We start from the raw sequence: 6,434 nt of genomic DNA on the forward strand, positions 1-6,434 counted from the left end.
CCTGTTTTCCTGTTCACCTTCACTCCTCAGGAGCACCGCATGGGGAGGGGGCATCGAAGTCCCTTAGAGGAACAGGGCGGGGGGGGGGGGGGGGGTGTGAGCAGCTGGTGAACAGACCTCCACAAGAACTTTCCATGTCAGAGTAAACACACAGAACAGGTCTCAACCTGGCCTACTGTGATTAGCAACATGTTCTGGAAAAAGATAAGATTAGAAGACTGGTGTCTGGTGGCTTCTGGGCGTTTTCTCCAGACAACAGGACAATCACCACCAGTCATGGAGGGCTTTGGAATTCCTGAAGATTCGCAGGGTCTCAGTAATGAGTTGATGAACGATACAAGCAGGACCTGGTGTCTGAAAAAAACCCAAAGGCTCTGGACAAAAACCACTTGATCCTACGAGACAAGGATACCTGCCTGGCTCCTTCAAGAAGACTTCTATAAGGGTGAGGACTGTTCTCATTAATTCACTGGATAAACAATGGGGGACGGACAGTCTGCATGGTTTGATCGACAGCTTTTGGAAACGATCTTCTTAGCAAAACACTGCAGGTCAAAATTCACAAGGAAGCAAGTGTCACTAAAACGAGGAGGTAAACTGCGGGCGAGAATCAAAGAACTAGACGAAGCAGAACAAAGAACTAAGTCAGTCCAGCCAGAGAGCTGGACCCACTCCCAGGACGAGGCCTGAGGCCTGAGGCCTGAACCCTTGCTTCTGAGGAGCAGGGCAGGCCTGCCGGCCCTCATGTTTGGTTTGCACTTCACACTGTAGGCCTGGAGAGCTGCAAACACCACACCAAGCAAGTACACTCCACCCCACTGGCAGGCCAACAGATCTGAGAGGTTAGTCTGCAAGGGGAAGCTTGAGTTCTCCAGAGATGGGGAAGGCCTTTGAGACGACCCAGGCAGCTGCCTGGCTCTGACCGCGCCCACCAGGGTCACCTCAGTCTTTCTGTCCACCATCCACGCCTCAACCCAAGAGTCCACCCAGCTTTGATGTCTGTTCTGACAAGAGATCATTCTTCTGACGTTGAGCCCAGATCTTTCTGTCGATGACTTCAGATCCCGCTTCGCTGACGGTGCAGGTGTCTGCTAGCTTCTCCTTCTGGTAGGCTTTTGGCTGTCATGTTGGTTCTCTCAGGCGGCAGGGCAGGAAGGCAGCAGGCTTTCCTCTCATTTCAAAGGAGCCCTGCCTTGTGAACAGAAGCTGCCTAGAGAAGCCTTGGATGGGGAGCTGGGAGTGAGTGATCAGATAACTGATAACTTAGTAAGATCACTGACTGCACCTATCCTGACTGACAACACACAGGAGACAAATCCTTCTCCTGACTGCCTCAAATCTCTTAGGAATCATGGTCCACTGTTCCATCTATTAAACTGCGAGTGCGTGCATGCAAGGGTGTGTGTGTGTGTGTGTGTGTGTATTTGTGTGTATGTGCGTGCTCGCATGCTCTCGAGCATGTGTGTGTGCATGTGTCTGACACATATGAATGGTGGTGACAGTTACTAAAATTGACATCATTCATCCTTCCTGATTGCTCCCCACTTCATTTTTTGAGACAGGGTCTCCCCTGTCTGGAGCTCCCATGTTTTGGCACGGCCTCTGAGGCCCAGGGATGCTCTAGCCTCCTCCTCCCCGGTGCTAAGATCACGGACGTGTGACGCTATACACTTCTTTTCACATGGGTCCTGGGGGGAACCGAATTCATGTCCCTAACACTTGAACAGGAAGTGCTTTACCCACTGAGCCATCTCTCTCACTCCGTATTGTACATTTCCTTCCTACTACTGTTCCGTGTGGTTGTGTGTCCACGCGTGCTGAAGTAAGGGGACAACTTTCAGAATTGGTCCTCTCCTTCCATCTTTCTCTGGGCGCTGGTGATTGGCTTTGGGTCCGGCTTGGCAAGCACGGGCCTGACCAGCTGAACCGTCTCACGGACAGTGCCCGAATCCTCTTTAAATTTGGAGAAAGTGGAGACTCTGGTGGGACCGTGGTGTGGGGTGGTTGGTTTTGCACTGCTGAAGAAATCACTTGTCATTTTACACTATAGCAAAGGCAAGGAAAAGCCGTTTCTCTTCCTGCTGTAGGTCACTTGTTCTGGTGCAGTTTCCCTTTCTAGAGCTGTTTCCTATTTCCGCCACAGATCCCTTTCTTCCCCTTCTTGGAAAGTGGAAGGTTTGACAACCAACTGCGCCTTGCGCCTTGCGAGCAAGCGAGTCAGCTCCATCTGCAGTCGTCCCCTCAGGTGTGAGGGAGCTGCCAAGCCCTCAGCTGGGCTGTCTGGAGAAGCAAATAGAGGAATAGACGCTAAGCAAATATGAAAAGCCTCTAGCCCCCCTCTGGGCTCCATCCACACCTCAGCTTTCTTCTCAGGAGGCATCAAAAGCACACGGGTGTCTTTGTTTTCCCTGGCTCAGGAGTTAGGGCAGCAAAAACTTAGCGGACTCCTCACACTTCTGCTCTAAACATGAAGCAGGCGCTGCAGGTGCCCCCAGACCACAGAAGATGACAAATGCCTCCAACTAGCTTGGCTCTCTGGGACAGGAATTTTATTCAGTACCTGAGTAAAAGAGACACTGTCAGCCGCACACACATTTGCCTTCCAAGCAGTGAATGGGCCCAGTATTCATGAGATGCACCTAGACTCTAACCGCTCCGAGATAACACGGGCTGCTTTCCAAGTAAATAAAATCACGCAGCGCTGAATAAGAATTAAATGTACAATGCACAGCACACCCAAGGCAAGACGCCGAGGTCAAAGCTATTCTGTGAGACCAACTGACAGAACATAATGGAAGTCAATAGATAATGTGATTTGATATGAAAATAAAATTATAGTCAACTAATGGATTTTAAAGCTCACACTGGGCAGCGTAACTCTTACAAATAAGAGAGTATTCCTAGATTTGAAATGTTTTCCATTACCCACCCACTCCAATCTTCCTGACAAGATGAGACGCACATCTAGAAATACTAGTGCAGAGAGCTCCTGTGCCCCCTTACGACAGCAGCACGCTCACCTAGCAATTTAGCACAATGGGGCTTCATATCGATTGCAATCTTTTAATATTCCTTTAAAAAGGACTCTATGGAAAAAGTCCCGACTTAAACATAACTTTCCAAATATATAATACATCGCCCTTTAAAAATAAAGTTTATATGAATGTGTTCTGACACCGAAGGGCATTCAGAGAACTGTTTATGATTCCCATCAGATGGCCCTTGCCATGAAGCAGGAGCCCAGTGCGGATGGCACTAATCCTGTCTTCTCCTGTGCTGCAGGCCTGCCCAAAGGGAAACACAAAAGAACACAACGACCTAACAGCTAAGACTGGCTTTACTATGGCTTCGTAGTTCTTCTACCACATGATATTTACAAAATTAGGATGGTGTGTGTGTGTGTGTGTGTGTGTGTGTGTGTAAGTGTGTGTGTGATGTATCATCCTACCCAAGCAATGAATAAGTTATTTTTGCTGTGTGTAAATTCAGCATTTCAGTGGAGGAATTAACACTGTTAGGTTAACAAGCTTAACATTCTCAGGATTTACTGATCTCCTAACTGAGTGAGTTTCCCAAGCACCAACAGCTTTTCCCAGGGGGCCAGGAGCAGTCATAACTCTTATCCTTTAGGCCAAAGCTATTACCTGGTGGGCTCTCTCAGGACTTGGTCAAAACAAACAGATGGATGAGCCCCTGAGGTGACTACACAATGACCATAGACTACTGGATTACTCTATTTAAAAACTATAAGGATAAATCACAAGGCTACAGTAGTAGGAAGGATCCACTGAAACCGATGACTGGACATTAAAACTCATCCATTCCACAAAGAACCTTACCATCAGAAACACCAAATGCTTGGAAGGGCTCCACATTATTAAACTGCTACAGAGACAGAGATGGGGGAAGGAGGCACAGAGAAAGAGACTGAAAGAACATGGAGGACATCACATTTTTAAAAAGTGAGAAGAAAAATTTCTTCAAGTGTTTTCTAAACACCGCATTAAAATAAGTTATGAGGAGACAAGGTGCCATTATTCTCAGAGCAATAATATTTAAAGAAGTCATGAGAACCATGATGGGGAGCTAAGAGCCCCTTGATCTGAGTCTCTGACCACAGTAGCCCAAGCTGCTGAAATATACGGATTCCAGAAAACCTACCGAACTCACTAAGCCTGGCTCAAAAACCACTGCTTCCACTCTGTAAAAACCCGTCCTGCAGGAAGCTCCAGAAAGCACCCGGCCTGGGCAGCACACAACCTGCCCTCATCTGTGAAGGCGGACCACGGTGTTCTCCTGCACACTGACGCTGGACTGATGCCTCTACCAATAAAAACACTGCAGCAGAGCCACACGGAAGACTTGCTACAACCATCTGATGTCACAAACACGGGTAAGAGCATCAACCTTCTCTGGAACATCAGTTTAATATTTCAACATTTAAATGCCACCCCATAAGGTCCCCAAGAGACACAAGCTTAGTTCACCCACTAGGATGCTATCTTTTAACTTAACCATCAGACATAGAAAAGGTTGGGGGTGAGCTGGAAATTTCATTTACAAATTGATGGGAAGCTGACAAGATGGCTCAGCAGATTAAGAAAGGTACTTTGTCACCATGCCTGAAGACAGGAGTTCAATTCCTGCGAACCAGGTGAAGAAAAGAACTCCCACAAGTTGTCCTCTGACCCCATATGTGAATGCACACATATACACCGAATAAATAAATGTAATTAAGAAGGCACTCTGGAAGCATCTATGAAAAGAATGCCTATCCTGTCCTGAGAGAGGCCCCATCGAGGAAGGGCTGTCATAGGAAACACACTAACTATTAAATCAGCCCACCGTGCTCTCCAGCAGAAAAGGCAAGACATCCATCCAAAAATAACAGCCCTCCCTTTCCTGAAGCCCGTGCCTGCACCCCGCCTTGGCAAAGGTGTAGAGTCCTTATGCAAGCTGATTTGGCCTCAGTCCCTGAACTCAGCCGTGGGGACTCTACAAAGCACAGCTGAGCACTTCACAATGAGAAAGAGCCAAGAACTGTGCTTGCTAAATGACCGTGACACCCTTGTTGTGGCTCTGCATATCCTACAAAGGGTGGAAGGAAGGAAGAAGTCCTGGTGGTCAGCACTTCAGTGGCTCTGTGTTTGGGGAGCGAGTTTTCTGCTACAACCTGGGGAGTTTCCATGTCCCAGCTCGGGTTTCCACCGTACAGCCTACATTACTGTGGCACATATGTCACAACTAAGGAGTCAACATGAGCACATTACTCTCAGCTGAATGCACAAGTTATTGATGTGCACTTTTTTTTTCTGTCTAAGGCTCCCTTTCTGTTCCAGGATCATGTTTCCTGTGTAGTCACCCTGTCTCCCAGCCTCCTCTAGTCTGCACAAGTTTTTCAGACATTCCTTGCTTCTGATGACCTAAGCGGCTGTGAGGAGTGCCAGTTCAGGGTTTTGGAGACAATCCTCATGGAGGACAAAGCCACTGTTTTGAGTTTTTCCCCATGGTTAAGACGAGCTTATGGGTTTCAGCAGGAAGACCACCTTTTGGCTTGGAATTTACATGCCCCCACTACTCCAAAGACCCCCCCCCATACTAACGGGTCAGTCCATAGCTTGTGGCTGGGAGATAATGGAGGAGGGGCCTACTAGAAGGAAGTTAGGTAATGGGGGAGGGGTGCCAGGCCCCCTGCTAACACGTGCTCCTGCCAAGGTGTAGGTACCTGGTGTAGGTACCCAACTGCCACATTCCTAAAGTAGCCAGAGGGCTACGAATGGGAACTGCAGACCCAAGTCATCCTTTAGTTAGTATTTACCTGAGGTATCGGTTCCACAGAGGTAGGAGACTGACTACACAACTGCCATGGGGATGCTGGGAATTGAACCTGAGTCCTCTGGAAGAGCAGCCTGTGCTCTTCATCACTGGCTGAGCCATCCCTCCAGTCGCAGATGAGGCGCTTCGATTGACAACTAGTATTTGTCAAGTTTGCTCACAATAAACATCATTGGACAGCCTGGTTTTTTCGTGTCAACTTGACATATAAAGTCATCAGAGAGACAGGATCCTCAGTTAAGGAAATGTCTCCAAGAAGAGCTGTAAGTCATTTTCTCAATTAGTGATCAGTGAAGGAGGGCCCAGCCCATTGTGGGTGGTGCCATCTCTGGGCTGCTGGTTCAGGGTTTTATAAGAAAGCAGGCTGAGCTAGCCACCATGAGCAAGCTAGTAAAAGCAGCACCCCTCCATGTTCTCTGCATCCGCTCCTGCCTCCGTGTTCCTGCCCTCTTTGAGTTCCTGTCCTGATTTCCTTCTATAATTGGGAAGTGTAAGCTGAATAAACCTTTTCCTCCCCGACTTACTTTTTGGTCACAGTGTTTCCTCACAGCAATAGAGACCCTGACTAAGACGATCCTTTAGGACCCCTCCTCGACAGT

At 48.2% G+C, this 6,434-nt stretch overlaps 1 protein-coding gene across 13 annotated transcripts in view; it reads right to left on the minus strand.

Moving 5' to 3' along the window:
- The window catches only part of Foxn3 (forkhead box N3), a 373,587-nt gene that overhangs the window by 141,478 nt on the left and 225,675 nt on the right, over window positions 1-6,434 (minus strand). The window lies entirely within an intron of this gene.

This window comes from Mus musculus, chromosome 12 (assembly GCF_000001635.26).
Source record: "Mus musculus strain C57BL/6J chromosome 12, GRCm38.p6 C57BL/6J".
NCBI classification, from domain to species: domain Eukaryota; kingdom Metazoa; phylum Chordata; class Mammalia; order Rodentia; family Muridae; genus Mus; species Mus musculus.